The sequence below is a fragment of the Arachis ipaensis genome, chromosome B6 (genome assembly GCF_059453495.1).
Source record: "Arachis ipaensis isolate K30076 ecotype BB chromosome B6, ASM5945349v1, whole genome shotgun sequence".
NCBI lineage: Eukaryota > Viridiplantae > Streptophyta > Magnoliopsida > Fabales > Fabaceae > Arachis > Arachis ipaensis.
The window spans coordinates 46405525-46414618 of NC_142441.1; the positions used below are offsets into that span (position 1 = coordinate 46405525).

Below are 9094 nucleotides of genomic sequence, written 5' to 3' on the forward strand. Positions count from 1 at the left end.
CTGCAAGTTTCATGGACTTCCATCTGAAGATCCTTTTCAGTTCTTAACTGAATTCTTGCAAATCTGTGATACTGTTAAGACCAATAGGGTTGATCCCGAGGTCTACAGGCTTATGCTTTTCCCATTTGCTGTAAGAGACAGAGCTAGAGTATGGTTGGACTCTCAACCAAAAGATAGCCTGAACTCTTGGGATAAGCTGGTCACGGCTTTCTTGGCCAAGTTCTTTCCTCCTCAAAAGCTTAGCAAGCTTAGAGTGGATGTTCAAACCTTCAAACAGAAAGAAGGTGAATCCCTTTATGAAGCTTGGGAGAGATATAAGCAACTGACCAAAAAGTGTCCTTCTAACATGCTTTCAGAATGGACCATCCTGGATATATTCTATGATGGTCTGTCTGAGTTATCAAAGATGTCATTGGACCATTCTGTAGGTGGATCCATTCACCTAATGAAAACACCTGCAGAAGCTCAAGAACTCATTGACATGGTTACAAATAACCAGTTCATGTACACTTCTGAGAGGAATCCTGTAAGTAATGGGACGACTCAAAGGAAGGGAGTTCTTGAGATTGATGCTCTGAATGCCATATTGGCTCAGAATAAAATATTGACTCAGCAAGTCAATATGATTTCTCAGAGTCTGAATGGAATGCAAGCTGCATCCAACAGTACTCAAGAGGCATCTTCTGTAAAAGAAGCTTATGATCCTGAGAACCCTGCAATAGCAAAGGTGAATTACATGGGTGAACCCTATGGAAACACCTATAATCCCTCATGGAGAAATCATCCAAATTTCTCATGGAAGGATCAACAAAAGCCTCAACAAGGCTTTAATAATGGTAGAAGAAACAGGTTTAGCAACAGCAAACCTTTTCCATCATCCACTCAGCAACAGACAGAGAATTCTGAGCAGAATCCATCTAGCTTAGCAAATATAGTCTCTGATCTATCTAAGGCCACTCTAAGTTTCATGAACGAAACTAAGTCCTCCATTAGAAATTTGGAGGCACAAGTGGGACAGCTGAGTAAAAGAGTCACTGAAACTCCTCCTAGTACTCTCCGAAGCAATACAGAAGAGAATCCAAAAAGAGAGTGCAAGGCCATTACCTTACTTGGCGTGGCCGAACCCAAAATGGAGGAGGAGGACGTGAATCCTAGTGAGGAAGACCTCCTGGAACGTTCAGTGACCAATAAGGAGTTTCCCTTTGAGGACCCAAAGGAATCTGAGGCTCATTTAGAGACCATAGAGATTCCATTGAACCTCCTTTTACCATTCATGAGCTCTGATGACTATTCATCTTCTGAAGAAGATGAAGACATTGCTGAAGAGCAAGTTGCTCAATATTTAGGAGCAATCATAAATCTGAATGCCAAACTATTTGGTAATGAGACTTGGGAGAATGAACCTCCCTTGCTCATCAAGGAACTAAATTCCTTGGTTCAGCAAACTCTACCTCAAAAGAAACAGGATCCTGGTAAATTCCTAATTCCCTGTAACATAGGCACCATGACTTTTGAGAAGGCTTTGTGTGACCTGTGGTCAGGAATAAACTTAATGCCACTCTCTGTAATGGAGAAACTTGGGATCTTTGAGGTGCAATCTGCCTGAATCTCATTAGAGATGGCAGACAACTCAAGAAAAGAGGCTTATGGACTAGTAGAGGACGTGCTAGTAAAGGTTGAAGGCCTTTACATCCTTGCTGATTTCATAATCCTAGACACTGGGAAGGATGAGGATGAATCCATCATCCTTGGAAGACCCTTCCTAGCCACAGCAAAAGCTGTGATTGATGTGGACAGAGGAGAGTTGATCCTTCAACTGAATGAGGACAACCTTATGTTTAAAACTCAAGGATCTCCTTCTATAACCATGGAGAGAAAGCATGAAAAGCTTCTCTCACTGCAGAGTCAACCAAAGCCCCCACAGTCAAACTCTAAGTTTGGTGTTGAACCCCCACATTCAAACTCTAAGTTTAGTGTTGGGAGGTCCCAACAATGCTCTGAACATCTGTGAGGCTCCATGAGAGCTCACTGTCAAGCTATTGACATTAAAGAAGCACTTGTTGGGAGGCAACCCAATGTTATTTAATTATATCTATTTTATTTTATTGTTATTTTATGTTTTTTTTAGGTTGATGATCATGTGGAGTCACAAAAACTACTAAAAAATCAAAAACAGAATGAAAAATAGCTTTAAAAACAGCTCACCCTGGAGGAAGAGCTTACTGGCGTTTAAACGCCAGTAAGAAGCATCAAACTTGCATTTAACGCCAGAAAGAAGCATCAAGCTGGCGTTAAACGCCAGAAACAAGCACCAGACTGGCGTTTAACGCCAGAACAGAGCATGGAAGTGGCGTTAAACACCAAAAACAAGCAGCAAGCTGGCGTTTAACGCCAGACATGCACTATAAGGGCGTTTTTCACGCCTAATTGAAGCAGGGATGTTAAGTCCTTGACCCCACTGGATCTGTAGATCCCACAGGATCCTCTCAGGATCTGTGGATCCCACAGGATCCCCACCTACCACACCTCTTCTCCTCTCCTCCTCACACCTTTCCATAACACTCTTCCCCAAAATAACCTCCACCAATCACCTCCATTACTCCTCCAAAACCATCATACAACCCACTTACACCCACCCACTCAAATTCAAACCATCACTCCTTCCTTTTCACACATCATAACCACCTAAAACCCCCTTGGCCGAACCATTCGCACACCTCCATCTTCTTCTTCTTCTTCTTCTACTACTTTCTTTCTTCTTTTGCTCGAGGATGAGCAAACCTTCTAAGTTTGGTGTGGTAAAAGCGTTGCTTTTTGTTTTTCCATAACCATTAATGGCATCTAAGACCAGAGAAACCTTAAGAAAGAGGAAAGGGAAGTCATGGGAGATGGAAAGATTCATCTCACGAGCCCATCACTAAGAAAAGGATGGAGCAAGCAAGAGAGCCCACTCATGGGCCTCAACAAGAGCATGAGGAAATTCCTCACCGTGGAATCCCTAAGATGCCTCAGGGGATGTACTTTCCTCCACAAAACTATTGGGAGCAAATCAACACCTCCCTAGGAGAATTAAGTTCCAACATGGGACAACTAAGGGTGGAGCACCAAGAGCACTCCATCATCCTCCATGAAATTAGAGAAGATCAAAGAGCTATGAGGGAGGAGCAAAGACAAGGAAGAGACATAGAGGAGCTCAAGAGCACCATTGGTTCTTCAAGAAGAGGAAGACGCCACCCTCACTAAGGTGGACCCGTTCCTTAATTTCCTTGTTCTTATTTTCCTGTTTTTCGTTTACTATGCTTTATGTTTTATTTATGTTTATGTCTTTACTATATGATCATTAGTGTCTAAGTGTCTATGCCTTAAAGTTATGAATGTCCTATGAATCCATCACCTCTCTTAAATGAAAAATGTTTTAATTACAAAAGAACAAGAAGTACATGGTTTCGAATTCATCCTTGAAATTAGTTTAATTATTTTGATGTGGTGACAATACTTTTTGTTTTCTGAATGAATGCTTGAACAATACATATGTCTTCTGATATTGTTGTTTATGAATGTTAAATATGTTGGCTCTTGAAGAATAAGCAAAAAGGAGAAAAGTTATTTGATGATCTGAAAAATCATAAAAATGATTCTTGAAGCAAGAAAAAGCAGTGAATACAAAAGCTTGCGAAAAAAAAGAGAAAAGAAAAATGGCAAAAAAAAAAAAAGAGAGAGAAAAAGAAAAAGCAAGCAGAAAAAGCCAAAAGCTCTTTAAACCAAAAGGCAAGAGCAAAAAGCCAATAGCCCTTAAAACCAAAAGGCAAGGGTAATAAAAGGATCCAAGGCTTTGAGCATCAGTGGATAGGAGGGTCTAAAGGAATAAAATCCTGGCCTAAGCGGCTAAACCAAGCTGTCCCTAACCATGTGCTTGTGGCGTGAAGGTGTCAAGTGAAAACTTGAGACTGAGCGGTTAAAGTCGAGGTCCAAAGCAAAAGAAGAGTGTGCTTAAGAACCCTAGACACCTATAATTGGGGACTTTAGCAAAGCTGAGTCACAATCTGAAAAGGTTCACCCAGTTATGTGTCTGTGGCATTTATGTATCCGGTGGTAATACTGGAAAACAAAGTGCTTAGGGCCACGGCCAAGACTCATAAAGTAGCTGTGTTGAAGAATCAACATACTGAACTAAGAGAATCAATAACACTATCTGAATTCTAAGTTCCTATAGATGCCAATCATTCTGAACTTCAAGGGATAAAGTGAGAGGCCAAAACTATTCAAGAGGCAAAAAGCTAATAGTCCCGCTCATCTGATTGGAGCTAAGTTTCATTGATATTTTGGAATTTATAGTATATTCTCTTCTTTTTATCCTATTTGATTTCAGTTGCTTGGGGACAAGCAACAATTTAAGTTTGGTGTTGTGATGTGTGGATAATTTATACGTTTTTTGGCATTGTTTTTACATAGTTTTTAGTATGATTTAGTTAGTTTTTAGTATATTTTTATTAGTTTTTAAATAAAATTTGAATTTCTAGATTTTACTATGAGTTTGTGTGTTTTTCTCTGATTTCAGGTATTTTCTGGCTGAAATTGAGGGACTTGAGCAAAAATCAGATTCAGAGGTTGAAAAAGGACTGCAGATGCTGTTGGATTCTGACCTCCCTGCAATCAAAGTGGATTTTCTGAAGCTACCGAACTTCAAATGGCGCGCTCTCAATTGCGTTGGAAAGTAGACATCCAGGGCTTTCCAGCAATATATAATAGTCCATACTTTGCCCGAGTTTAGATGATGAAACCTGGCGTTCAATGCCAGCTCCCTGCCCTATTCTGGAGTCAAACGCCAGAAACAGGTTGCAAAGTGGAGTTAAACGCCTGAAACAGGTTACAAACTGGCGTTTACCTCCAAGAAAGACCTCTCCACGTGAAAGATTCAATTCTCAGCCCAAGCACACACCAAGTAGGCCCTAGAAGTGGATTTCTGCATCATTTACTTATCTCTGTAACCCTAGTAACTAGTTTAGCATAAATAGGACTTTTTACTATTGTATTCAGGGATCTTTGGGACGTTTAGTTCTAAGATCATGGAGGCTGGCCTCTCGGCCATTCCTAGACCTTGTTCTTATGTATTTTCAACGGTAGAGTTTCTACACACCATAGATTAAGGTGTAGTGCTCTGCTGTTCCTCGAGTATTAATGCAAAGTACTATTGTTTTTCTATTCAATTCAAACTTATTCCTATTCTAAGATATTCATTCACACCCAAGAACATGATGAATGTGATGATTATGTGACGCTCATCACCATTCTCACTTATGAACACGTGCCTGACAACCACTTCCGTTCTACATGAAGATGAGATAGAATGAGTATCTCTTAGATATCTAATACATGGGACCGAGTCCGAGATATTAGAGTCTTCGTGGTATAAGTTAGAACCCATGGACGGCCATTCCTGAGATCCAGAAAGTCTAAACCTTGTCTGTGGTATTCCGAGTAGGATCCGGGAAGGGATGGCTGTGATGAGCTTCAAACTCGCGAGTGCTGGGCGTAGTGACAGACGCAAAAGGATAGTAAATCCTATTCCAGTATGATCGAGAACCGACAGATGATTAGCCATGCAGTGACAGCGCATTGGATCATTTTCACAGAGAGGACGGGATGTAACCATTGACAACGGTGATGCCCAACATACAGCTTGCCATGGAAAGGAGTAGGAATGATTGGATGAAGACAGCAGGAAAGCAGAGGTTCAGGAGGAACGAAAGCATCTCTATACACTTATTTGAAATTCTCACCAATGAATTACATAAGTATCTCTATCCTAGTTTATATTTTAATTATGTTTTAATTATCAATTCTCTATAACCATTTGAATCCGTCTGACTGAGATTTACAAGGTGACCATAGCTTGCTTCAAGCCGACAATCTCCGTGGGATCGACCCTTACTCACGTAAGGTTTATTACTTGGACGACCCAGTGCACTTGCTGGTTAGTTGTGCGAAGTTGTAACAAAGTGTGATTCATGTTTGAGAGCACCAAGTCTTTGGCGCCATTGTTGATGATCATAATTTCGTGCACCATACAATAACCAATAATATAACACCATTGCAAATTCCTGGCAACGGCGCCATTTTGACGAACGGACTTTTGTGTGGTTTAGAATCACAAATAAATTCTCGTTGCAAGTATAGTTTCTAAACCAACAAACAATCCTTTCATGCAAAAATTTGGTTGTCACAAGTAACAAACCCCTAAATTTATAAACCGAAGTATTGAACCTCGGGTCGTTCTCCCTAGGAATTGCAACAAAGTGTCTTGTTATTGGTTATGAGACATTTTGGGGTTTTTGGGATAAGAGGCATGAAAAGTAAATAGAAATAAAAATAAACTAACAACTAGAAAGGTCTTGGCAAGGAATGAGAATTAGAAGTCCTATCCTAGTTATCCTCCTCAATTGTGACCACAATTATCCATTGCTACCACTTATTTAACCTCTAACCATGGAGGAAAGTCAACTGGATGAATTTGATTCCACAAGTTCTAGCCAACTCTCAAGGAGAAAGACTAGCTTTAGTGGTATCCAAATCAATTAGCAACTTCTAATTATCAATCAACACATGAATTAGATAACTCAGGCGTCACTAATTACTCTACCAAAGCCAAGAACACTAAAATCTACACTAAAATCCAACCAAGCATTTTATCAAACACTTGGAAGGCATAAAAGGAAAACATAGTAAATTGCAAGGAATGTAAATCTACACTACTCAATTGCAAGGAATTAAACAACAACAAAATCAAATCAACAATAAAGGAACATGAATCATAAATTACATTGAATTGAAAATAGAAGAACAAAAATGTATCAACATAAAAGTAGAGAATTACATGAATCAAATGCAAAACTAGAAAGAGGAGATATAGAAGAAGAAGAATTGCCAAAGGAAAAGTAAATCAAGCATGAATTAAACCTAGATCTAAGATGGAAATATCCTAAGAACCCTAATTCTAGAGAGAAGAAGGAGCTTCTCTCTCTAGAAACTAAACTACATGATGCTAAGCTACCAAACAATTGCTTCCCCTTTGCCCAAGCTTGAATTCTGCATGAAATAGCATTATAAATGAGTTGGGTTGGGCCCAAAGTGCTTCAGAAATCGCTGGGGGCGATTTCACTTTAGTGGGCCACGAGCAGCATCGGCGCGCACGCGTACATGGCGTGTGCGCATCCCTGAACACGAAGAAACATATGGAAATTTTTTATGTCATTTTGAAGCCCTGGATGTTAGCTTTCCAACGCAACAGAAACCGCCTCATTTGGACCTCTGTAGCTCAAGTTATGGTCGATTGAGTGCGAAGAGGTCAGGCTTGACAACTTTATGGTTCCTTCATTTCTTCATGAGTTCTCCCACTTTGCATGCTTTTCTCCTCACTTCTTCCATCAAATACTTGCCTTATGAACTTGAAATCACTCAACAAATACATCAAGGCATCGAATGGAATTAAAGTGAATTGAATTTAGCTGTTTTAAGGTCTAAAAAGCATGTTTTCACATTTAAGCACAAATCAAGGGAGAATTGCAAAACCATGCTATTTCATTGAATAAATGTGGGAAATGTGACAAAGTTCCCAAATTAAGCACAAGATAAACCACAAAATTGGGATTTATCATGGAGGGACAATGCTCATGGGAACAACCACAATCAAAGATGGAACCAAGGAAACTCATCTTCTCATTACCACAACAATAACCACCAAGCCAACCAAAACCACCAAAATCAATCATACTAAGCACCTCACCAAAACCAAAACAACAACCATAGATACCAAATACCTCACCGAAGACAACAATCCAACCAATCTTCTTCCTCTTCCACCGACTAAGGTGATGACTCTAACCGTGCACTCTACCAAGAGCAAGAGAGACTTAAGGTTATGGTAAAGGAAAATGAGGAGAACACTAGGAATCTTAATGCATAATTTGGTGACATGAGTGTTCAATTGTCCAACATCACCAAAATGCTTTCAAGGATGTCCCTACCGTCTTCCAACAATACTAACACCAACCAAGCGTCAAGCTCTTCTAACCTTCCACCCTAACCCCTTTCAAACCCAAAGGGCGGTCTCAATGCCATTACTCTACAGTCGGGGACTACATAGGAGGAGATACGTCCTAGGGCCATGGAAGACATCCATGAGGAGGAAGTGGTTGTTGAAGTTCCACATAAGGGAGATAAGGAAGACACAAAGCAAGAGGAAGACGAAGTGAGCCTTAAGGAGCCCAAGAGGAAGGCCATAATGGATGAAGCCATTGTCATTCCATTCCCTTCCATGGTAAAGAAGGCCAAGAAAATTCCAGAGTTTGATCTAGACATGCTTCAAGTATTCAAGAAGGTTGAGGTAACCATTCCACTTTTTGATGCCATTCAATAAATTCCGAAGTATGCTAAGTTTTTAAAGGACTTCTGCACATACAAAGATAGGATTGGTGAGTTGGAAACATTGTCATTGGGTATTTCCATTTCTTCATTGATGAAGCCTATTCCAGAAAAGTGTAGTGACAACAGACCATGTTTAGTATGTTGTTAGATTGGTGAAGTTGCCTTTTATGATTGCATGTATGATTTGGGGGCTTGTGTGAGTATCATGCCACTCTCTATATTTGCAAGGTTGAATTTAGCTCCATTAAAAAGGTCAGCCGCCAAATTTGCCTTAGCCGACTTGAGTGTGATCACCATAGTGGGGATAGTGGAAGATTTGCTTGTGACAATCAAGGACTTAGTGTTTCCGGTTGATTTCTATATCCTTGAAATGCCTCCGACTGATAATGGAAGTTCCTCCTCTGTTTTGCTTGGAAGACCTTTCTTGAAGACCTCTAAATTTAAATTTCATGCCTTCACCGGCACATACTCTTTTGAGATAGGTGACAAGACCATCAAGTTTAACTTGGAAGAGGCCATGAGACATCCACCCGAAGAGTACTCCGTCCTCCGTTGTGATGTGATTGATGAGGTAGTAGCGGAGATACAAAGAGAAGATTGCAACAGGTTGTGCTATCCTGTTATTGAAGGGAAGGATAAACATGAGGATAAATAAGAGAAAACCGATGAG

At 40.2% G+C, this 9094-nt stretch overlaps 1 non-coding gene across 1 annotated transcript; it reads right to left on the reverse strand.

Moving 5' to 3' along the window:
* Positions 1-244: 244 nt before the first annotated feature.
* Positions 245-352, reverse strand: LOC148555417 (small nucleolar RNA R71). The gene has a single exon (XR_015887121.1). It is a non-coding gene; the product is annotated as a small nucleolar RNA R71 (small nucleolar RNA).
* Positions 353-9094: the final 8742 nt, after the last annotated feature.